Raw genomic sequence first — 25,891 nt, forward strand, 5'->3', positions numbered from 1 at the left:
AAATTTCATTCCGCACCTTCCTGATTTCATTCCTTTAAACTTTCACCTGAAGGTACAAAGCATCCTGATTCACATGTTAAATTAAAATACTATATTCCCCAATATTTTTGTTGGGACTTCATGTGCTCAAAAGAATGGAGATATTTGGGGAAAGAACTTGATCATCGAGTTGACATTGAGTTTATCTTAGAACCAGCAATATTGCACCACACAGGCAAGCTGTACATTAGAAACCCAGCTTCAGTTTGTAATATATTGAGGGGGTGGGGGCAATTTACATATAGTGTGCCAGATCCAGGAAATCCTGCTGGAATCCATTGATGATTGAGAAGTGAAGCAACGTTCCCCTCCTGCTGCCTTCCCATCTCTTTTCAAACCCTCCCACTGTTATGTAGTGAAGTTTCACCCTGGGCCAGCAGGGGGATACTGTATATAGTTTTCACTCAGGTCTGTAGATAGTTTTCACTCAGGTCCACGTCAGTTATTTTAGGCGGGAAACGCTGGGCTGTTGTTGATACAATGTTGACAGCCGGCTGCCTATAAAAGCAGGCCGGCTGAGCTGTTTGCAGTCAGTTCTATTCCAGCTTACAAAATAAAGAGCTACTTGGAGAAATCGCTGTGTTGTCTGCTATGTCAACCCACAACTTAACACCCACAGTCCCAACAGCTTCCATCATGATGGTTGCCGCCTCATCACAAAACAGCAGGTTCCATATTTGAAGCAATAGGAAAGCTTAATTTAATACTAGGAACCTGGCCTGTGAAAGCAGCATATGTTCTGCACTACAGAAGATTTTAGGAACATTACAGGACAGGGTAGAGAAGCCTGGGCAGCAGGTTGTACCTTTGTGCAAAACCATCTTTCTACAGGGAACAGAAAATGGTATTTATGAGCAACGACCTGCAGTACGTGATCTCAGAATACAGTTCAGCCGAGGCCTCATCTTTGGCCTTCTAACTTCACCCCCAGGACCTTTGGTGGTTGGTGCCCCTAGATACTTGTAGGGCAGAAGGCAGGGAGACCAGTGCCAACTAATTCTAGTTGTATCCCCATCCTCCTCCATGCTGTGTTCTACAAAAGCAACACTGAGACTTTCTGATTTCACCCTAATGGACCAGCCTCAATTGCCCCAAACACCTCTCACACAAATATTTTACAAAGTAAAGGATGGTCATGTCGTAGTTAAAACACAGGATAAATGGAGCAAATGGAGCTGCTTATTATTTTTAAGTAACATAACTCAGGAAAGAAGAAATGAATTCATTATCTTATGGGTTTAACAAAATCTGAACCATCTGGGAAAACAGCTAACTGTCCCAGTTCCTGTGTTTTGCTACTAATAGTGCATTTAGTCCAATTCAGTTGTTCACACCAATTAAGAGAGAAATTATGAGAATTTCCTGTGTTACGGTTTGAAACAGAATGAACTGCTAAAGAACACCAAGCTTACCCCTAAAACAGAAGGGCTGACCAAGAAAATATATTCATCTTTAATCTGTTCCAGAGATAACAATACCTAGCACAGCTGTAAGTCTATGGAACCGGGTCATCCGTTATAGTAACATTCCCACAGCATAAGTCAGGACTCTGCCATTCAGATTTAATCATCCTTTCTAACACCACAGCATGTTCTGAACACTCTTTTCATACTCAAATAAACTAATCTCTCTGGTATTGTGGAGGTCACTAGCTTTACAAGAGACTGAAAACTCATTTTCATGTTTTGTCTGATCCCAATTTCAACTGCAGGGAAGTTCACCGGTCAGTTCTGCATCTGATCAACACTACATGCATCAAGAGTTATGGAAGCAAACATATTAGAGATTTTGGACATAGAGGAAAATTAGTAACATACATCACATGTGCATACATTAAAGATTTCACACAACCAGATTCATTAAGTTGATACTTGGCTTACGGGGGGCGGGGGGGCGGATGGAGATCGTTATTTCTTGGATTTTAGACAAAAACAAACCAACTGAAGTTTGAGCTGGATTGTACTGGCCAGTCAAAGAAATTTGTGGGCATCTGTACCTTTGATACATGAGAAAGACAAGGTGCAAGGATTCACATTACATGTTACAAACAGAGAATGATTTATTTTAAGGTTTCCCATGCCTGACCATGAGATGGACATTATAATGATCTGCTTTGTTTATTACTATGATAATAGCTCCCAGCAAATTATGACCATTTTATATAAGATCTATGATAGCAGGGAAAAGAAAAGAAAGCTCAAAACCTTCTGCATTGCTTTAGAACTAAAGTGAAATGCAGCTCTACAAATTATGAGTGCACACATTAATTTAAGCATCTCCCTTATTACACCTATTTGCTCCATATAATGATTACTTCTGTTGCAACTGGGCACAAAGCCCTAATTTAAAAAGAGACAATCTATTTATATAGAACAATCAAACTTATTCTAGGTACTTTAATGCAGAGTTTACATTAAAAACCCCACAAAACAACAGATACACTTTTTTTGGCCCACCTCAGTAAGAATAGATTGGATTTAGCTAGCCCTAATAATCTGCACAGCATTTTCCTGCATAAATATTCTGGGCATAATGCCTTGGCATTTCAAATGAACTTCTGTAGGAGATGTTCCCATTAGATGGTGCCTTATGTTTTCATTTTGCTGTTCCAAAGTGTAAAGGCCAAGAAACTGGACAGTAATTACATGACAAACAACACTCATTTGAAATTCATTATTGCAAACAGCTTAGGCAGATCACTCTAGAATGATTAGTCATTAACAGAATTTTTATAGCTGTAAAACTATTCAGTATTAACCTTCATACAGTAAGGGGGAAACAAACACTTGCAGCAACTTCTATATAAGAAATAGACTAAAAATGGGCTGCTCCTATCAGTGGCCTCTGCCACTGATGCCATAATGGTATCAGTGATGTCATGCTGTGATGCCATAATGGTTTTTAACAGCACAGTGAAAGGATGGTATAGGAACACTGGCAATTTCTATGAACAGTAAAAATGTCCTGCTATGAACATTAAAAGGAACTGAACTCAACTGCGTGTAAAAAAACAACATTCAGTTGTGCAGATATTAAATGTTTCAAATTGCAGGCCACTGGATTTGGCTCTTTCCAATACTAAGATATGTTTGGAACAAAGGTTTTGGAAAAGACAGGAATTCAATCTACTGAAGCATAACTCTCTGCATTTATTTTAGTCTGTTGTCATGTGGACAGTTAATAAACTCTCTGGCAAATGATTAGGAAATGGTAGTTTTAGCTTCTTTGATATTCCACATGTTCTGCAGAAGAACATAATAGTTTTGATTCAGATCCTTGCCACAAAAGACAACGCAATGTCTTTTTCACTTCACCATGATTCCTGGATAATTACTTCACATAATGTACTGGCTATAGCTGCCAAGTTCACACATTCAAACTAATTAAATCAAAGCTTCAAAATGCTTAAACCAGGTTTGGAGGAGCTGCACTTTTTATCCAATACAGGGCAGTGGAACAAAAGAAATAGCAAAACCAACTGTTTAGTCACAATGGCTAGAAAATTAGAGTCAACAAGGCACCATGAAATCAGCCAATTACTTCAAAGAACAGCCAGTTTCTTATTGACTCAATTGGTTCTTTAGGTCACTAACAACAAAAGGTTGACATTGCCCATATGGAATTTATATTTTCATGCATTATTAAAATGGCTTCCTCCTCATCTTTAAAATAATATGCCTTCTCTCTTATCACAACCACAGAAGAGCAATCAAATAAAGTCTCTTTGATAACACAGGATTTCTTCTATGTTATTAGCAGAAGGTAATAGTCACTCTTGAATATTTCAGTTATGTTAGCAATTAATTGTCCACTCCACTCATTAAGTACATTCATAGCTAGTTAAATATACTTATTGTTTTTTGGTAGATGATTTGACCATGTGGTCCTGATCAGGTTCCAATTCAATGAAAGAAAATCTATTTAGAAAGAAACCTGGACAGTAATGGTACTTAGAATTTATATAGAATCAAGAATTCAAAGCATTTTACATATTTTATATCCATCTCAGTAAACCTTTCAGCAGCAGTACAAAATGTACAAACATTATAGAGCTGAAAGTATTTGGTTCACTTTAACAGAAATTAGCAAAATTTGAAAATCATGTTTAGGCAAAACCTACAGGAATGAATTAAATGCATGATTTATTTTTAAAAGGGGAAATGTCTGACTGATAAATAGTAATCAAACTTTTAACTAAGCAAACTTTAAACAAGTTTTTAAATGTGCAAACTTTCATAGCTGAACACTCTCTCTTGGATATATTATTAACGGCATAAGTAAGATGACCTAAATTATATGAAAAATATAAGAAACTCAAGAAGCTGGCTGCAATTCTGTGAAACATCCAACATATTGCCAGCCCAGGTTACATCTGAAATATATCATATTCTATGCTTCACTTAACTGGGTCATTTCTAAAAGGAGATCTGTACTGGGCCACCAGTGGCTTCTAGGCAGAAAGCAAAGGAAACAATTACCACTTTAACCTCTGGCACAAAAGACAGACAGTAACAATCTAAGTCAGTTGATTCAATTGTGATGTATGTTTTTTGCAGCAGCCCCACAACTTTTAATGGAGGGGTCTTTTTTTGGAACCCAATTCCTTCCATCTTTTGCTGCAGCTGCAGAATCACTGTGGTTCCAGAAAAGCTAAAGGAAAACTTACTAAAACAGGAAGCTCAGGACACTACATGCATTTTAAAGTTAGAAAACAGAAATCGTAAAATATTGCCCACAACCATGATTCAAGGATTCTACATACAAAGAAAACTACTCTAAGGTGTGTCCAATGACGGCTTTGCCTAAGTGGAAAGTGCTCCTAGTCTCACAAGTTGGAGAACCTGGTTTTTGCTGCTTTTCCCTACCATCTTCAGCCCCACCATATCTCCCCCAAAAAACTGTTCCCAATGGCTGGGAGACCCCTGGAACAGAATGTGATTTAGAGCAGAGGAGTGCAGCAAACAGCAGCAACAGCAACACAGGTGCTGCAGCAAAAAAGAAAAAGGGTGTCTCAACCTCTGTGATCAGAAGCACTTTTTGCTAAGGTAAAGCCACAATCTGTCCAACATTATGGGTTGAAAAACCAAAGAATATGGATGGCTTTTTCTTTCATATAATATATAGAGTAGAGGTTGTAATGCCATATGGCAAAGAATCAGCTGAGCCAAGATAAATAACTTTTGCTTGTCATTAACGAAGTTGAAGCTCAGCTGTAACAGCTGCATCATAACGTATCTCTAAAAGGGGGTGTCAAAATCTTGTTCAATTGGCTTCTGAAGCATTCCGGCATGATAAAAGCCTAGTTAAGAACACTGTTGATCATAAAAAGGCTCTCTTTCTTCAGATGAGTCAGGCAGCTTTTTTGACCTTTATGGTGAGTTATCTTTCAAGGACTGTGGAAGGAGAATACTTTTGTATCCAACAGATGAGTTATCAGGCTATAGATCTCAAAATATATACAGCTTTAAAAACAGCCAGAGCATTTCATAGTATAGTACTGAATCTGACATGCTTAGTATAACTAAGGAATATGTAGCTGCTGTAGCCCAGGCATAAATACCATTTCCACAGCTGGAATAAAGCAAAGAGGATTTCATTTTGGAAGATGCTTCATGTGATATGAGCCAGGTTCAAGTTTAAGGCTTGCCCAATATTTAAAATCTTTTCACTCACATATGCTCAAAATCTGCCTCTGATGAAGATTTGTATACTATCCATCGCTACATATGTTAACTATTTTGAATCTATTAAGTGAAGGTCTTGCAGTTCTACAATTACCAGCTACGTCCCCCCACCCTGATTTAACATGCTCTCTGCCTAAAAAGAACAGAGATATTTGTGGAACCTTTGTGGACTACATAAAATATCCACAAAATGTTATCCTGAGTTATGGATAGATAGATAGATAGATAGATAGATAGATAGATAGATAGATAGATAGATAGATAGATAGATATTATACCTACAAATTATAGCACTGAACCTCTTGATGTATTGTGGTTCAGCTGTTTCATGTCACAGTCTCCCTTTGAGATTACTTTGTTACGATATGTTTCCTTTAATATTGGTTACAGGCTGTCCTGGTAGGACGGCATGTTTATCACTGTTTGTTTGTTTGTTTGTTTGTTTGTTTTAATATTGCCATATTTGTGTTATTTGTTTGCACAGAGACAGGCCTATTTGTCACAAATAGAATGCAGAAGAGCATGGTTGGCAGATAATGGCATACGTCACACTGGAAGATGGGCAGGTGAATAACTTGATGTCATTATTCGGTTCTGTAGTATTGCCCATCACTTTACTTGTTTCTCTGCTGTGTGACCTGTTGTTGTGGAACTCTTTTAGGGGTGGGTGGGGGGTGGGGGTGGGTGGAAGGAGGGGGGAGAGAGAGAGAGAGAGAGAGAGAGAGAGAGAGAGAGAGAGAGCTATCTTTAAGCAACTACAGGCTTGCCATTCAAGGGATGTGAGAGGGAAGTGTCAGTGCCCAGGATGGGCTACAAATGGCTGATACACACACATAACTGCAGCTCAGGATAAACCTTCATGCATCTGGAAACATCAACTGTAGTCCACAAAAGCTTGTCCATAACAAATGTGTTAGCCTTTAAGGTGCCAGAAGACTGCTGCCTTTGCTACAAGAAACTGCTACCCCTTTGGAAACGTCAGATCATGCACCGTATGGCTTTGTTCTGAAATAGCACTGAAGATTGTCTTTCAAGTCCATAATGGCTACATTAGAGCCCTACTGGATCAAACTAAATGTTCACCTAGCCCAGCATCCTGTTTTCCACTGTGGCCAACAAGAAGGACATGAAGGGTGCTCCCGTGGTTCCTTTCATTTCCTGTGTATTACACGTTCACTTTCATCTGCCCATTGCCTTGTGCACTACAGAGGAGAACGCGCAGATTTTGATTTTCAAAAAAAGCGCATCCTCCTGGTGAAAGACTGGGTCATTTTCAAATTCTGACTTCACTAAAAGGTGTTTCCCATGTACGTCACCTACCCAACAGATAAGCCAAACAAGGTCTGAAGCTCCTTTAATTTCTCGCTGTCTTACTCCACTGCTATTTCTCTCTCTCCTCCTTGCCTTAATTCTGCCTGGTGACAAGGGAACAGGGCTTTGGAGAAGCAGGGGGCGCTTGGCAGGGTCCTGATGATGAGCTCTCTCTCCTCTGCCAACCAGAGTGGGGGAGGGGAGACCAGCTGCGGTGGTCCAAACAGCAGTTGCCACTGCTGCTGTGGTAGTGGCAGCCACTGCCCTCCACCATGCTTCTGGGCATGTTTCATCAGTGGATGGATGGTGGTCCTTCTGAATGGGAGCTAAGGTCAGTTCCCATCCAAAGCGGGTGCAATGCACAGGCTCATAGATTTATCACCCTACCTGCTTGACAGAGCTACGAAATAATAAACTTCATAAATCTAGGAGCTAGGGCATTACATTTTTGGTAACAAAACAGCAGATGTCCACAATGTTTATATTGGGCTTGCTTAATATTTAATGGGAACTGCTATGAGAAATTTGGCAAGAAACGAGCATGCATACAAATATAAGATATCAAGGCTGTTGAACCTCCTTTATCCAGAAATTGATTTTATATGAACAGTGCTTTATGACCTCTAGACTCCAAAGAGAAGCCATTTCTTAGCTGTGCCCTATGAATACAGGTTTTGCGCACACAAATATTTTGTTGTGGAACATTTCGGTACCAAAGCCATCCATCAACTGGGCAAAAAAAGGGCAAAATATCATTTGATTGATGGCATTAGCTGTCAACAACAATTATATTATGAGCTAAAATAAATTTTGTAATGAAAAAGCTGTTGTAAATAATTTGATCCATAGAGTCTAATGGATGGTACATGGCAGCATTGCATTACTGTTTAATCATTTGTGGGCCAAAATGAAGCGTGGTGTAAATTTTTATTAGAACTATTCAACAAAACAGAGTGTATGCCTTCCATCTAAATCCTGGCTTGTGTCAAACTAAACTTTGGGGGAAAGGGAACAGATTTATATATGGCTCAAACTTATGTGTGTTACATTCCCCACATGGAGTGATTCTACAGCTACAGATATGGAAGGAATGCATGCACTGATGGAATTGTGCATTTTCCTAATTGCACCGGAGCTAAAAAAGGATGAACTACAACTTATAGTACCCCTACAAAATCCTAATTAATGGGATCATACTGGCATGGAAATAATAATGAAACAATATGGAATTCACTTATCGCTTTAGCACTTCACATCTAAATAACAATACTAGACATAAAATTTGGGGACTTCTATTTTATGTTCCATTTCTTAACATACAATTTGCCTATATCTCTAACAAAAAAAAAAATCAGATTGATGGATCTATTATTTTTATTATAACTTGACAGATAGATCCAAATAGCTGGGGCTGATAGGAGTTGTAATCCAGAACAGCTAGACGACACTAGGCTGGTGAAGACTGTTCTGTGTCAAGAGATGTGCATTTCTCTCTCCCACCCAAAAAGATTCACACTCTTCCCATATATCCAGGCTGCAGACATGATACATAAGCACAGGGAGAGGAACGGCAAGGTTTACACTTCATTATAATTATAGGACCGGTCCTATAGGGGGCATGGAACCGGATTTAGGGGACTGGTCGCATGGGGCACGGAGCCTCAGGGCACCACAGGGGACGTCACAACTATGATGTTCAATGGAAGGTGAGATGTGGCTAGGGTGCTGCTGAAATTTGAGATTACACTGGTGTAATTCATGTCCAAAGCCACTGGCATGGTTAATCTCTACTCATGATACCTTGGGATGCCCAGGGATATTAAGATATATTTATGGACTAGTTTCCCCCCCAGAAAGATTGATTGCATGGATTCTTATATAGTGGGTACAGAAAAACGTCAGAGATAATATTTTTCCCTCCAGCAAATCATGATGGATTAGGCCCTCACTCCCTGCTAATCATAGCTGAGCAGATCAAAGCACACCAAAGATGTGCATCTCTCTGATAAAGCACAACAGATGGAAAACCTTACTTGCCAAGGAGAAGCATGTCTGCAAAATGTGGCTGATAAGCACAGAGAAACACCAACTCAACAAACTACATCCACCTTCAACATTTTATCTAAAGTGTACTTAATTGAGCTGCCAGTTAATCTTTTCCAGTATTTGATAAAATAATTATATTAAATCAGAGAAAAATGTCACTACCTCAATTAACTAGGAGATTTTCCCAGGAGAACTGAACTTGAAATTGCCATTAACGAGGCAGGAAAAAAGGGACGCACATAATAATGAGGCAGTGCTGGTATCTTTTGAACCATTATCTCCTGGAAGCAAATGGTAAGTTGATGTAGTTGCTGTCCTAAGACCCTTACAAGTATACCATCTACATCATCAGAAGCTTACAGCTCCAGGAGATTCTGTATCCATCTCCCCAGGTAAAGCAGGTAATATATTAAATTAAATGAAAATATTTTCTTTGCATCACTGAACAAACCTGCAAACTGCACAACATTGATCTTATGTTAAACAAAACAAAAGCAAACACAAGAATGTTCACATGAAGGCATTTTTCTAATTTCAATTCTGCTTAGGTTATTTGTGTTTTGAAGTGTTAACACAGTTTACACTATGCTAGCAAGACCATTCAACCTGTAAGACTTAGGATTCGACAAGTAAAAGCAGGAATACAAACAACATTGGCTTATTCAACTTCTCAGTTTTTAGCATAGATGAACTGAATCCATTGGTTTAATATAAATCAATTTGTTAATTCGATGTGAGGCTTTTGCGATTCACACAGGAATACAGGAAGCTGCCTTATACCTAGTCAGACTATTGATCCATTAACTCAGTACTGTCTACACTGACTGGCAGTGGCTGTCCAGGATTTCAAGCAGGGAGTGTCTCTTAACCCTACCTGGAGATTGAAGGCAGACACTTTACCACTGAGCTACAACCCTTCCCTTACATACATAACGTCCTAGAGCTCTGAATGAACACTTGAGATATTTCATTAATATTGTCTGGTTTTAGTGCCAGTGTGGTGTAGTGGTTAAGAGCGGTAGACTCGTAATCCGGAGAACCAGGTTCGCGTCTCCGCTCCTCCACATTCAGCTGCTGGGTGACCTTGGGCCAGTCACACTTTTCTGAAGTCTCTCAGCCCCACTCACCTCACAGAGTGTTTGTTGTGGGGGAGGAAGGGAAAGGAGAATGTTAGCCGCTTTGAGACTCCTTCAGGTAGTGATAAAGCAGGATATCAAATGCAAACTCTTCTTCTTCTTCTAGAGCTATATAACTTTGTGCTTCTGTGTCTTTAAGATTGTTGGTGCTTTAATGTGAGAGAGATTTCACTTCCTAAGTCACTGTTACTGTTGTTGTGTTTGGAATTTTGCAACTGAAGGGAAAGGAACTCATATTTTGCAGCTCCCTTGCCTCAAGTTATTAGGAAATGATTTGCCTATTGAAGCAGTTATTGTTCAACAATATTTTTTTCCTAGCTCACTTATTTCAAATATTGACATTCTTTGATATACAGTTTTATGTTACGCCAAAATCTTGATTTAAGAAAGCTTTCTGGGCAGATATTTTATTTGTATTCATGATGTATACAATGGCCTGGTTCTCATGTCACATTAAACCTGCCTTCTCCAAACAGATGTGCCCCAGACAAACCTGATTTTCCCCAAACAGGCTACTTCAAATTCTGGCAGGAAAGAAAGACAGATGAGCCCCAAAGATAATAAAACCCAAGTCAGAAGACCATAGAAGAGCAGCTTTTTTAAAAAAAAAAGATAACTCAATTCCAAATCAAGTAGGGCTTTGTAGGTCAAAACTAGCATTTTGAAATGCACCCTGAAACAGACTGATAGCCAATGAAGTCGTTTTAATATAGGGGCTGCTCCCTACAAGTAGCCCTAGTCAACAGTCTGGCTGCAGAATTCACATGTTTTTACTGCGAAATCACTTCAATAAATTTTATGAGCAGTAATTCATAAATGGAATCAAATAAATACAGAATGATCTGAAGTTTATGAACAGTCTTCAAAGGTAGCCCCATGAAAAATGTATTGTTGTTTAGTCGTTTAGTGGTGTCCGACTCTTTGTGACCCCATGGACCAGAGCACGCCAGGCACTCCTGTCTTCCACTGCCTCCCGCAGTTTGGTCAAACTCATGCTGGTAGCTTCGAGAACACTGTCCAACCATCTCGTCCTCTGTCGTCCCCTTCTCCTTGTGCCCTCAATCTTTCCCAACATCAGGGTCTTTTCCAGGGAGTCTTCTCTTCTCATGAGGTGGCCAAATATTGGAGCCTCAGCTTCATGATCTCTCCTTGCAATGAGCACTCAGGGCTGATTTCCTTAAGAATGGAGAGGTTTGATCTTCTTGCAGTCCATGGGACTCTCAAGAGTCTCCTCCAGCACCATAATTCAAAAGCATCAATTCTTCGGTGATCAGCTTTCTTTATGGTCCAATAGTTTAAATGTTGTGTTTATAGAGAATGCATTTTAAAGGTGCTAACTGAGTATAAGATTGCGGTAAAAAATGAAGGCAACATGCTTGCTTAGCTTTGACTTTTTTTAGTTGCCACTTAGTCCAGTTCTCATCCTTCAGACTCTCTGCATCTTCATCCCATCCCTTCCATTGCTCACCTTACCTCTAGCTACAGTTTCATTTGCTCCCTTTCCTTCCCCTGGGCACTCAACTCTCAAACACTCCTTTGCCTCTTCCTTCTTTCTGTTTCCCAAATCAGCCCAAGCTTCACTTCCCTTTAGGCTTTTTGACCCATTTATTTCACATTTCCCTTGCTTCTGTTTGGGTTCTGCTTCAGGAAACTGCTCAAGAATTTAAGGGCAGAAGGCTGGGTTCCTAACAGTCACAAATAATTTGTGCCCATATCAGAGAAGATGGTAGACTTTTGGAGTCTAGATAGGGATGGCCCTGTTCCAAAGTTCAAACTGTAGTTTGAGCTACCTTTACAAGCCAGTGATATACATTTTTACCAAATCAGTATGACAGAATTTGCTAATATAGAAAGCAGGAGAGACTCATCTACACGGGAGGATGACAATGTGCTCAAAGAACAGCACATGACTTCAGCTTTTCAGCCAAGCTTTTAAGTGCAGAAACCTACCACAGCTCCATGTATAATAAGAAACGTTTACTTTAATGAATGATTACAAACAGAAGGCTCTTAAACAACTCTCTGTCCAACGGGGACCTTTAAATATTTACATTGTGCTGGTGGACACGTAACAAGGCTTTATGCTCCAACCAAGCTCAGTATAGTGCCCACACAGAATATGCTGCTTTATTTTTCTGTCATCTCCTGGTCAAACATTAGATTAAAGATTGACGCAGGCAAGCTTCCACCTACAGCAGTCTTGCCACTCATGTACAACAAATTCCATCTGCATTCCCCCCCACAATCCATATGGCAGCTATTTTAAATGTGACTAGAAACTGCAAGTTAGATCTTCAATGTGACCATGATTATTCATAACTGCTGCACTAAAAAAAGGAGTGAGTTTTTCTTGCATTATTAACTATACCTGCAAGTATTATTAGTTGGGGTTTTGAAGAGGAATGGAAATTACTGCATTTGCAGGGATTACTGGTTTGGAGGAGACTGGCAGCCTTAGTTTACTTAATAGGACTTAGATCTTAAATCAAACACTACAGGAAACTTTGGGACATCAATGGAACCATGTCCAAGAAAGTCTTTCAGTAGTTCATTAGCCGTCAGAAACTGCATGGTTAAGTAAAGTTGGCCATCTCTTCTGTTTCGGAGATATAACTAGAATCAATGGGCTCAATCCAGCCAAATTAAATTGAGCACAAACCAAGATGTTTGCTGTTACTTGAAGTAAATTGTACTTGGAAGATGCAGAACCCTCCTTTATCAATAAAAAAAATGTTTTTGAGATTTAAAAGTACTTCAACTTTGCCTAATCAAGAAACCTAAATTTGTGCGGGTTGCTTTTCACTTCTTGGAATTTATAAACTTTTTGTGTCTGTTTGGTTAGTCATTTCAGCACAGACCTAAGGTCTTGGCAGGACAGAATTATGTTTCACATCTAAGAAGCATAAATAAGAAGGAATAAGAGCCATATGTATGCTCATCAGTAAGAGCAACATGATTGCACAGTGCAGCAAATGGAGATTCCTGTGGATTTCCCAGCACTAATGGCTCAGAATGGGGGGGGGGGGGAGGACTACGAAAAACATGCAATTTCCAAAGCTTATTCTGTCAATCAGTGAAAATATGAAACCTAATTCCTGTGTGTCAATAAAACTGATGAAATGGAAATTCTGTGATCTCCTTCCTGCATGGTGCAGGGATTTGGAAGTTAGCGTAAACACAAGTTCATGAGACAAATGCTGCTGTATGAAAGTCCTGCCTAGTCCAGCATTCTGTTTCCCACAATGGGCAGTCAGATGCCAATGGAAATCCCACAAGGATGCGGCTTGTCCTAACCCTAGGGCCCAGATGACACTGATTATTACATTTAATGAATCTATATTTGCTTCATATATATTGGGGTTTTTTTTGTTTTTAAGAAAATGTGGCAGGAATAGAGCTGTAATTTTCTTTTTCTTTTTTTATAATAATATTTATTAAATTTTTGTATAACCAATAAAAAACATACATAATAACAAAATATTTTCCATTATCCACACTTCATTCTCAACTTTGGACTTCCTCACACCTCTTGTTCCTGCTTTCTAAACATAGATTTTACCAGCAAATTATTAACTTAATTTAATTCATATAATATAATTTTCCAATATTTAATGTCTCAAATTTGGGATTTAACATACTCTTATTGAAGCTTAATCATAAAATATTACTTATCCAAAATTTATCTTTTCATCTACCAATTAAATTTAAATTTATATTCTTTATAACTAGTTTGTTGGAGCCGTGTTTTTGCTAATCTTACATCTTTCTTAACATTCATACAATTTACAATATTTTTGTAGATAGTCCAGAGCTGTAATTTTCTGCTTCTGCATCTTTTTTTTTTATTAAGACTATTTTTTTAATTTTATCTCTTTTTTTGCCAGCCAGTTATATACCTTAAACCTTGCCTTGAATTACGTTTCTATATTAATAAAACTAAAATTAAATGTGAATGGGTCAAGTCTGCTATATTAGATTTTTTTTAATATAATTAATTTAATATAATTGGTTTTAATTATAGCCAGCTTCTGAATACCAGGGGAGAGGGCTCTTGCATTACGATTCTGCTTGCAGGCTTTGCATAGGCAGGTGCTTGGCACATGTTAGACTCATGCAGATCTCTGGGAAGTGTTTTAAATACTTCTAACAATGTATCCTTGTGATTTTCAAATTACTTTATAATCTAGTAAATATCCTTCACATGGAACATGATTTCTATATTGACAAAGATTTCATATTAAAAAGAAAACTGTCTGAATTAGAATACCTTGGAGGTGGGGAGGACATACACCACTTCCTACTGTACTTCTTATAGAGTAAAAATTTTATTTATTCATACTTCTACATCAGTCTTCCTCCAGGGTGATGTACAAAAAGAATACCTAGTTTATGTCATCAATAAAGTTATGGGTAGCCCTTATCCTTTCCCCCAGAAGTCCTGCCTTTTAATATAAATTTTATATAGCTTGATTTAAAATTTGAATTTTATGTGAATTTTATATTATTGGGGGGAGTTTGTTTCAATGATAATTTGTGCCCTACACACATCACCGTCGCATTGTTCTTGATCTGATGGAGCAGGTTTTATGACACACACACACCCCCAATCTACAGGGTAGGTGTTAATTCAAAATGTTTGGGGGTTGTGCCCCTATACATAGTGACTCCATAGATGTATTCCCTTCAATGTACAGGCTAGTGTTTGCTCCTATTTGTCAAGGCATCCATCATCCCATGGAATGGAGATCGTGGGTCATCAACATCCCTTATTCCTATTGGTTAGGAAATGGGTGGGCCACCTCTAAAGGAGTTGATGCACTGGAGAAATTTCAAACATTAACCTGTATATTGACGGGACTACTCTACAGAGGGACTCACCACCAAGTTGGAGGCAAACATTCTAAACCTTGGTTTCTGATGCTGGTTTGCAGAGTTAACACAACTACTTTTTGCCTCATACTACAATCAGATTCAGGGAATCAACACACATAAGGGAACAGGGGGTTGGTCTCTCAGGAGCCCCATAGCCTCCTGTTTTTTTCAATTTCCAAATCATACTTTGATATTACACTAGAATCACCCTTGTGAATAGCACAGTTTCCTAAAGCAGTCGTCCTTCTTATTTTCAGAATAATTAATAGCATTCCAAGGGTTGTTCAGCTTGATTTAATTACCCAGAACCAATGCAAGACCATTTTATTTGGGCTAGCCGTTGTTGTGGTTAAATTGGCATGGAATTACTTGGGAGTAGGTTTTCATATTTTACCTTTGTTTTCAAAACATGCCACTTATTTTGAACATGAATAACATAGGTTGTAGTATTTTTATAAATCAACATTATATATGTACAATATTTTACTTTAAGACAGGACACTTTGTGAAAATAAACGAGAGCATCCGGACTTATACCATGTGAATCAGAGACACCCCACCCTCCCTTCAGGCTAACTAGAATAGCTGCACACTTTCACTTTGTGAAAGAAACAAGCATGCATTTCATTGAAATGGAAACAGTTTCAGAACCTTGACTGCAAGTGCATTTTAAGTCCCCGTCAGGACAGCTTCTATTTTGAAATGCAAGATGTGTTGCTCTCCATCAAAAACCCATTTGGCTGAATGGTTATGAATAAATAAATACATAAGTATCATATGGACAAAGAAAGAATATATGAAACACTCCATAAAGCTACAGAACTCCCACCTCTGCTCTACTTGAATGAACCACAAACATGTCTTCAAAACAGGCCCCAAAGCAGTAAAAGAAAATACAGTGGGGGAGAAATTCTGTTCTGGAAGAAATAACAGTAACCACGCATGGGAACTCTCTGCAGGATTTCTACAACTTACCCAAACAACTAGGCTGTAATGAAACACCCATAAAGCATGATTATCCATATTAGATTACCCATAATCATACATGGGTAACTAATCTCTCTTGGTTCCAAATCCGTGCTTTCCCTCAATTTATTCCCTTACATTTGGAACTGCTTCCTCTTATCTAGCTCCAATCTCAAAATGGACTTCTCATCTCTTTACTGGGTAATCACAAATGTTTGTACTTTCTGCTAATTCAGATTTTGTTCTTTCACTTCACCTTTCTCCTGTCTGAATCAACCAGACAATAAAGTCCAAAGTGGTTGTGTGTCTCTTTGGTATTGTGATCAGCAGGTAGCACACTGATTTGCAATAGGCATGTTTTAATTTTTACTCATCACCATAATACTCAAAGGCTGCACAAAATCACATTTGACACAGCTTGGAATTGGATCACGTTTTCAAAACAAAGCAGCAACCCAGTGCTAGTACAATAACATTTAGAAACCACAATTTCTTTTAACAGTGTTCGGGGCCAGGGGCCAGGGGCCGACATGAATCGGAAAAAGACCTAGAATAGGTACATCTGTATCAGTGAAACCAGACGCCTTCATCTGCCCCAGCTGCAATAAAACATGTCTCTCCCATTTTGGTCTCTACAGCTACAGCAGATACTGTTACTCTTCAACAGTTTGAATTTATTCCCGATGGCATACTCTTGCATTGTCCCTTGAGATGGATGGATTCCAACAAGAATAGGTAATATCTATTTTATTGACAATAACAAAAGTAGAGAATTCAGAGCTAATCTTGGTCATATTGCAACATTATTCAGAGAGCTGTTACTGGGAAAGATACACACCTTAGCATAAGAAATCTTTAAAGATTCATTTCCTTTTTTACTCTATCATACCCACACCTACTCGGGAGCTGTTGATTTCAACTGATCTTAACTCTACATTAATTCACTTTGACTTTCATCCTCAATCAAAGGAAAGGAAAGGAAAGGAAAGGAAAGGAAAGGGAGCCCTGTGCAAGAATTACAAATATCAGGAAAAGGCCGCTTCACACATCTAAGATGTTTTAAATATACATGAAATCAAACATGCATCATACAGGTATACTGATCAGACAGCCAATTGGTTGCAGCCTCCAGTTAAGTGTATACTCAGTGGCAAACACGTTTGCATCTACACAATGTGCAAAGTGCTAAGACAGTGCTCCAAAGGGTGACTTCCCATAATTCACTGTAAACTCACTTTCTCAGAAGATGTTGCAAGATGAACCTCTGAGCCTTCTCAAGTGGGCAGGTTCTAATTCCATATTCCATGTGTGTAACAGTATGAATATTAATGCCTGTCTCCCCACACACACACACACACACACACACACACACAAAACAACAACCCCCTAATAACAGGAAAGTATATTCTTTTTATCATATTTTAGACTAGAAAGCATCAAAACAGGAACAAACACAAATGCAGCACTGTGCAAAAGCTTATCTAAACTATAAAAAAACAACCCTCGGTATTTTGGATAAAAGAACTAAAAGAAAGATTAACTGAATAATGCCAGACTCTGTCATAAAAATATGGAGCATGCTGAGAAGCTGTGTAATAAAGATTTTAATACCCACAGAGCAGAGTTCCAGCAGTGTAAGAGTTCAGCAGGTCTTGGATAATAACATTCTACTGTTTTGTTCTTTGGGGGGGAAATCATAACAAGAAAAGAAACATGTGTGAAAAATGATCTATGGGACACTACTAATGCAAACTACTGAGTAGCTAGCCATTGGTTAGTGTTAACATTTTCAACTATGTTTTCAGTGACAAAGTTCCCCACTGCCCTCTGTTAGGCAGTGTGCCGGTCATGAAAAGCTAGTACAATAATTATACTAGAAGTCTCCATTCATTGCTTCCCATCATTAATCACCTTGTTACTTGCAAAACCTTTTGCCATATTTTGATCATTCACATAAACACTGAGGTTTTTAAAATCTATTTTCTTTTCCTTCTCTGTTTTTTTACACATAAACCACATGCATGGGAGGTTCAAAAAGCCTTTCCTCCTCCCAGGAGGGGAGGGGTTGTGATCGGGAGATGATTCCCGCATCATGCAGGGAGCGCTCCGCCCCCTGCTTCAACTCCAGGGCTGGCGCCACGCCCCTCCCCAGTTGGGCACTCAATAGGGAAGCTCGACGGGGGAGTGGCTTGCTGCTCAAACGCAGCCGCGCCAGCAATCCCCACCATTGCACACACATTTTCTTCGAGTCAGGAGTCATCGCAGGGAAGAGCTCAGCCACAAGGTTTGGAGTCGGGGGTGTTTGTGTGTGTGGAGGCTGTCTGGTTCCTGGCTTGCCTTTTTAAATTTAGGAGGCTTGCGTGCACTCATTGCTTTACTGCTTTTAAAAACCGAGGCACCCAAGTTTGCCTTGCTGTCTTGCTGTGTCCTCTTTTCTGTGTAAAAACCTACATTTAACCTTTTATTTTCCCCCACTCCTGGTGCTGGATTTGTTTGAGCGGTTTAAGTGTGAATTACCTTTCTTAAGCTGCAGCTTGTTCCTTTGCCCAGCACATGGTCTCTCCACCCCCAGCGAGGTCTGAGTGTGAGTGCCGTCTTTCTATCTCCCTTGTCTCCTCACTTTCCTTCCCCGACCTCTGCCTTGGTGGCTGTGCGTTTTATTTTAATTTTGGCCAGGGTGCCTGTATGTTTTTCCCCTCTATTGCCCTTGCCCGTCTGATTGCCTGGCTGGTCTGGGTGACTGAATGGGTTTGCCTTTCATTTTAATTTGTTGGCCAGGGTGCTTGTACGTTTCTCCCCTCCATTGCCCTTGCCTGTTCCTCTCTAATTTTAAGTCGTGTGTGTGTGTGCTGGCAGCGTGTGTTTGTGCCTGCCGTTTGTTGATTTATTACTCTTTTAGCGTGGGTTTGATTTACCCTGCCATCCCTTCCATTGGTACCACTTAAATCGGGAGCCTGTGAAATTTTAAATGATGCCGGGGCTTAGAATAGACTGTGTGCTTAAACCTCACCCCTCTTTATCTAAGCCACACACACCCTCTTCGCTTGGCATTTGGGGGAAGAAATAAGGCAGGGCTTGGGGCGGACAATTCAGGGTTTCTGATCAGGGAACCATTCCTCAGCATTGCACATTTATACATTTAGAACCTTTGAAGGTGTACCTTTGCCTGGTTCTTGTCATTGGCTTCACTTGCCAGTACAGAGTCCTTAAAGAAAACCGCTTTTAAACAACAACAACAACAACAAGGTTGCGGCTTATAGAACCTTACTGAAAAGTCCAGGCTAACCCACGGTTTATATTTCCACTTCATTTTGGCTCACTGTAAAGGACAGCTATTTTCCTTTTCTTCTAAACTTTTCCTTGCCCATCCGCATTCTTCGATCGAATTCTTCAATCGGGCACTAAGACTTATCCGGAATTTTGGTCACAAGGCACTCTTGGCAAAATGTGACATAGAGTCAGCCTTCTGTCTATTGCCGGTTCATCCCAATGACTTTCATTTGCTGGGATTCAAATTTCAAGGGAAATATTACATTGTCAAGGCTATGCCGATGGGTTGTTCTGTAGCCGGCTCGGCCTTTGAGACATTTAGCACCTTTTGGGACTGGGCCTTGCGCTACAGAACCAACTCACCTGGGGTGACACTTTACCTTGGTGACTTTCTACTCGTTGGGAAGCCCAATACCGGCGAATGTGCCTCCCCCTTCTGGAGGCCTTTTCAGCTTGGGAGTTCCCCTCACGGTAGATAAGACGGACCCTCAATGCATCTTACTTACCTGGGTATAGAGCTTGACACAGCAGCTCAATCTGCCTGCCTGGCCAAAGGGGAAAATAGTTGCCCTTAACGAAACAATTCGTCAAACCCTTCCCAAAATAATAATAATAATAATAATAATAATAATAATAATAATAATAAAAAAGTCGCTCTTAGACAGGTCCAGTCCTTGCTAGATCATTTCAACTTCGCATGTAGAGTAGTTTCACCAGGCCGCCCATTTTGCTCCCGCTTAGCCAGGCTGTCAGCGGGCCTCAAGCATCCGCACCATAGAGTAAGACTTCCCAAGTCAGTCAAGGCGGATTTTGAGATGTGGATCAGATTTCTGGAACACTACAACGGAGTCTCCCTATGGCAGGAAATCCTTAATTTGGCCTCTGATTTCCAGGTCCACTCCAATGCGGCAGGGTCCCTGGGCTTTGGTCTGTTCTTTAAGGGACGTTGGTGCGCGCAACAATGGCCAGCAGAGTGGCAAGGGGAGGCCATCATGCGGGATCTCACTTTTCTGGAGTTTTTTTTTTTTCTCATATTTGTGGTGGTTCACATATGGACCGAGGAGTTCCGGAATCGCCGGGTGTGCTTCAGAACTGATAACCAGGCTGTGGTTAACATACTGGCTAGCAGTTATTGCATTCTGAGAGGGGTCTCGCCTACTTCGATCATTTGTGCTCCGATGCCTTGCTTCCGGTCATTAGCACCTTGGGCTCAGCTGCTGCCAGAATCCTTTCCGAACCTATGGAACCTTGGAGACGCGAAGTGATCAAGGGAGTATTAGTGTCTGTTGCACCCTCTACCCTCAGGTCTTATAAGAAAGTATGGTGCAACTTCACAGGTTTCAGGTCCAAAGTATCGTCCCTTTCCCCTATCGTATGAAACTTAGGTCAATTTGCTGGTCCAAGTTTGAGGCCCGGCTGTTCTCTGCAAAATACGTTATAGCCTTCTTTGGTGCCTTGCGGGTTGGCGAGGTGGTAGCAGAAGCTACCTCAAGTGGAACAGCGCGCAGCCTCCTCCTGGAGGACGTGCAGGTCTCCAGTTCAGGCGTGGTGGTGTGAGTGCATCAGTCTAAGATGGACCAGGGCGGTAAGGGCACCGTAGTACAACTCACGGCCTCCGGTCAGAAGGGCCCATGCCCAGTAAAGGACACCAGGCGATACCTTTACCTCAGACCTCCCGGCCTTGGCCCGCTCTTCGTTCATGAGGATGGATCCCGACTGATGAGGCACCAATTCACCAGGGTACTTTGCAAAGCGATAGATGCCTGCGCTTTCCCTTCCAAAGACTATGCGGCACATTCATTTAGGATTGGTGTGGCCACAACGGCCTCATGGGCCTTCCGGCAGACAGGATCAAGGAGATGGGCCGCTGGAAATCTAATGCCTACAAAAGTATTCTGAGAACGCTCCGCTTACCTGTCTTTTCTTTCTTTATTCTTAGCTGTCTTCGGTAGTCCAGTGTGGATTTGCGGCCACAGTATCGTGCATTGGGCCCGCCTCCAGTCAGCAAGTTCCGGCTTCATGCCTAATCTGGGGCTACCATCGTGGGTGCGAGTTTCCTGGTTGTCGAGAAGGGGCATGCACTGGCAAGAACTCATGCCACTGCTGAAGGCAAAAGCTGCGCTGTTGGGCCCCCCTAACATTCTAATCATTCAGCTGGGTGAGAGCGACCTGGCTAGCAGGAAGAGTGTGGACTTGCTGTGGAACATGAGAAAGGTCTTGGATGAGTTGGCTGCCTTATTTCCCAGAACAGCCCTGTTCTGGTCCTCTCTCTTGAAGAGAAAGGTTTGGCGCGGTGTGCATAACATTATGGCCTTTGAGAAATTCAGGAAACTCTTGAATCGCGCGGTAGCGCGCAAAGTGCGTTTTATGAATGGCCTAGTTATATCTCATGATGATATCCAGATTGGCGACCAGACCCTATTCCGGGATGACGGTGTTCATCTTTCAGATTGCGGAAACAACATATGGCTGGCTAACATATCCAATAGTCTTAGGGATTGGTTGCAGCTGTGAGGGTATTGGCGGCAAGCCTTTTGGCTCAGGTGGCGGTTAGGCATTGGAATGTGTTGTTGGTGTTTTGGGTGGCAAGGTGTGGCCATCGCCTTCCCCGACAATTTTGGGTATTCCGCTAAAGGAATCCAGTGGTCGTGGATCCTGTCCGATGCCCGTGTGGCGGGGGGCCATGGCACGACCCTCGGTGACATCAGGAAGAGAGCCTATAGTTGGATTAGCATCAACAGGCTTCCCCTACTGGTGGTTAACCCCTCCTCAAACTCACCCCTCTACAAGTGGGTGGAGTCTAATGTTCCGTGGTCCAATGCCTAAGCCAATACCTTTTCACATGCTGTAATCAATAAAGTTGTGGCCTTTACCTTACCCATTAACCTTACATTCTGTGTCCATGTGTCTTTATTCCCCAAGCGGGGATCGGGTCCTCGAATCACAAACACTGAGGTTTTTAAAATCTATTTTCTTTTCCTTCTCTGGTTTTTTACACATAAACCACATGCATGGGAGGTTCAAAATATTGCTTTTCTTGGCAAGTGTTCCTGCTGTGCTGCTAGGATGTCATACATTTCTAATACTGTCTCCCCCCCCCCCCTCTTCCCCCTACCCAACTCATTTTACCTTCTCGCTGCCTTTGCACTTTATTGCATTCTGGTTATTGGGAGGTAGGTTAGAGGGGAGGAGACAACTTTGCAGTGTGCTGCCTGTACTGGAGCACAATGCATAATGATAGGGAATATTCCTGTCCATTATATGACAATTTATGCTACCTGATGCTCTGGAACTCTTTGGAATATAAATACATCATAGACATGATCAGCAAACCCTGACATTCTTTCAGTTTGATCAAGCCCATGTGACAGCCTTGAAACAAGATGCTTTTATTTTAAGAAAAGCATCAGTGTGTGAATAATCAGAGTTAACATGGTATTTATATTTGGCTTGGCTCCCTTTTCAATGTTCTATCTTTTAACTCTCCAGCCTAAAACGTTTCACAGTGCTTTAGCAACTGCAAGGAAAACAATCGATCAAAGATGCACACATGTTTTGTGTGCTATACAGTACACCTCTTCGTGTTTCAACTCACTGTCATATTGGCCACACAGAAATTTTAAATATGCCCACCAAATTCACTGTGCTCAATTCTCAGGAGAATTCTCAGCCAGCATCCAATTCAAATTCTCTTACAAAATACTGCAGCTAAGGGCCAAATTAAGATGAGATGCTATTTGTGAAATTAGCAAATGGAAATTAGCAAATCATCAGGACTGTTGAATTGGCTCTACCAATGTGTTACCAAGCCAGGTTCAAAGTTCTTTACTAATTCACAACATTCATGAGCAAGCCAGGCATTTCAACCAGGCTCCTTTTCACTGCCACTTACAATGAGGAGGCCCAATCCAGAGGCCACTGGCAGCATGAAATCTGCCCAGTGCCACCCCAGTCATTTCCATCTTAATGTAGCACCCACTTATGCTCAGTACTGTGCATACAGTGCAAAATTAAAATAACAAAAATTGGACATTCAGCAATGAGTCAGGTCTGATATCCCCCAAACCAGGCTGTCTGGTAGTTTTCCTAATTAATTTGGAACCCTAACCTGAAGAAAATTATTGCCCTTTTAGTTTTAAGGTTTGGTGTATATTATTTCAAGGCAGCTCTACAAGCTTTTCCTATGATGAGATATTCACTTGAACATTGCACAACAGTCATATGATACAGTGAATGTTTTATGAGACAGACATGACAGATTAAAATTAAAAACAGGTTCCCTGTCTGGACTCAGAAGAATAATGACAGGGGAAGAGACACACACAGAGAGACTGGGGATTAGGGATAAAAACAGGCTGAGACAAAGAGTTACAGCATCCTCTCCAGAATAAAAGCAGCTTTTACCAATAAAAATCTCCAACATTTGTGAATGCAGTTGAATGCACATTGATATTGGCATTTGTATGCCTTGTGCTATTTTTCTTTATTACTGCAGTACGAATAGTCAATTTTCTTTATTAGTCTAAATGCAATTCTTTTACCTCATTGTATTTAATTATTTCCTAAAATTATGGCTATCGTACAAAAACAGACAAATAGTTCAGCACACACGTAATCAACTGGTCCTCTTAATCTATAGCATATTTTTATTTAACAACAATTTTCTTTGAACTTCTGCTTATCAAGTAGTGTCAGAAAAATGGCCTGAAGTAATATTAAAAAGGATACTGGCTCCCAGCTAAGCACTTCAATGTAGACCATTTTCAAATCCCTCCATCACCTATATTCTGACCTCATATTCTGTTTCTCAATTAGGACTGGAATAACCTGAAACGACAACATCCACAAATTGTTCCCATTTGCCTATTTGACTCTCCCCTCCTTTGGTAGTAATCACTGTATACTGTGGCAGTCATTTACATAGTTTGACTATGAGCTGTATGAAGGAACATTTCTTTCATGCACTGGTGGAGGAAGAGGGGGGCGGGGAGAGCACACTGCCCCTGGACTCATTGGCAGGGTTTGAGTAAACAATCACAAGAGTATACAACAAAAAATAAGACTATGTATTGGGGAAATTTTGGGGAAACAATATGCAGGGTGAACAATATGGAAATAAAACAAAACGGAGTATGAGGGAAGTCCAGGGGAGGAGGGTGGAAATATGAAAAATTGTTAGATATATATTGTTAGAAGATGTATACATGGAGAAATCAATAACAATTTTTTTTTAAAAAAAAGGAGGACCAGAGCTGGCCCAGCCATCAGGCAGGGTGAGGCTGCTGCCTCAGGCAGCACCCCTACAAGTGCCCTGCCTGTGCTGCCTCCTTCGCCAGTGGCAGAGAAGTGCCACTGCCAGCAGTACTGATTTTGGGTATGATCATGACCATTTTGGGTGAGATCAGCGCAAATCAGCACAATCTTGTTGGCACTAAGGGCGGTGGTGCTTCACCAGCAGCAGCAGATGCAGCAGAGAATGTGGCGGTGTCAGAGCAGACAGTGGCAGTGGAAGCTGCAGGGGCAGGTATGTTGGTGGTGGGAACAGGGGAAGTGGCAGGGCATGGCGGCACTTCGTTTCACCTCAAGCAGTGAAATGTGCCGTGTCACTCCTGAGAAGGACAACACAAAAAGCATGTTCATTTTGTGCATATTCTCACCAAGCATAATAAAAAAGAAACACAAGAAAGTTGGCGTTTTGTTTTGTTTTTTGTTATTGTATTCTTTCCCACTCCATTTTTGGAAGCCATTAGACACCTCAGGTAAAGATATGTAGTTGGCTGGCACTCTCTAAATATTTGATATCCATATTATTCTAGCACTAAAACGCAAGTGTAGACTTCATTCACTTATGAAAGATATCACACTTGATGTTTTGCATCATATATGCACACACTGAGAAATCCTTCAGCTGTCTTTCCGTGTGTATGAACAGCAAATTTAATTAAAAAATCAATTTACAAAAGAAACCAGCCCAATCTAGATCTAAAGAACAACAGTGAGAGTGCCCTTGTTTCCTGCTTGTGAGCATTCCATAAGCATCTCTTTCACCACTGTGGCAAAAACAGGAAGTTAGACCAGATGGACTTTTGTGTTTTTATGTACTATCCTACCAGGAACTTGTAATGCAATCACAACATATTTCACTTTTCAGATTCTGGAGATTAGTCGTAAGATTTAAACTAATTCCAAATAATCCCTATCTTAAAATTAAGCCCCAAAGAAGTAATATAGAGAGGTTGTAGTGTTTCATTTTAGAAGTTGTCATGGTAAAAGTTGAAAGATTTAAGGCCAGTCAAGAACATGTAGTCCTCAGTAGACAAGCAAATTCTTTAGCATTAGACTGAACCATGCAGGCATAGATTTTTCCTCAGTGTAGCCTAAGAGGCAGAAATGAAGGGAAACACCTGATGTAAAAATATATTTGTACATGAACACTTGTACTGCAATAAGTATTTTAATGTATCAAATGGGGTTTTTTTTGGGGGGGGGGTAATATGGGTACTCTTCCAGAACCTTTATGAATTCTTTCAATTTCTGCTGCCTATTTCATAGAGCTGTAACCATAAA

The 25,891-nt window shown here is 40.6% G+C and overlaps 1 protein-coding gene and 1 long non-coding RNA gene across 2 annotated transcripts in view; both read right to left on the reverse strand.

The window, feature by feature from the left end:
* The window catches only part of PID1 (phosphotyrosine interaction domain containing 1), a 93,058-nt gene that overhangs the window by 15,887 nt on the left and 51,280 nt on the right, over nt 1-25,891 (reverse strand). The window lies entirely within an intron of this gene.
* Nucleotides 18,743-19,414, reverse strand: LOC307217458. The gene is made up of 2 exons (XR_013839604.1): nt 19,090-19,414; nt 18,743-19,008 (listed from the first exon to the last, which is right to left on the reverse strand). It is a non-coding gene; the product is annotated as an uncharacterized lncRNA (long non-coding RNA).

Source organism: Podarcis cretensis, assembly GCF_951804945.1.
Source record: "Podarcis cretensis genome assembly, chromosome: 5".
Classification (NCBI taxonomy): Eukaryota; Metazoa; Chordata; class Lepidosauria; order Squamata; family Lacertidae; genus Podarcis; species Podarcis cretensis.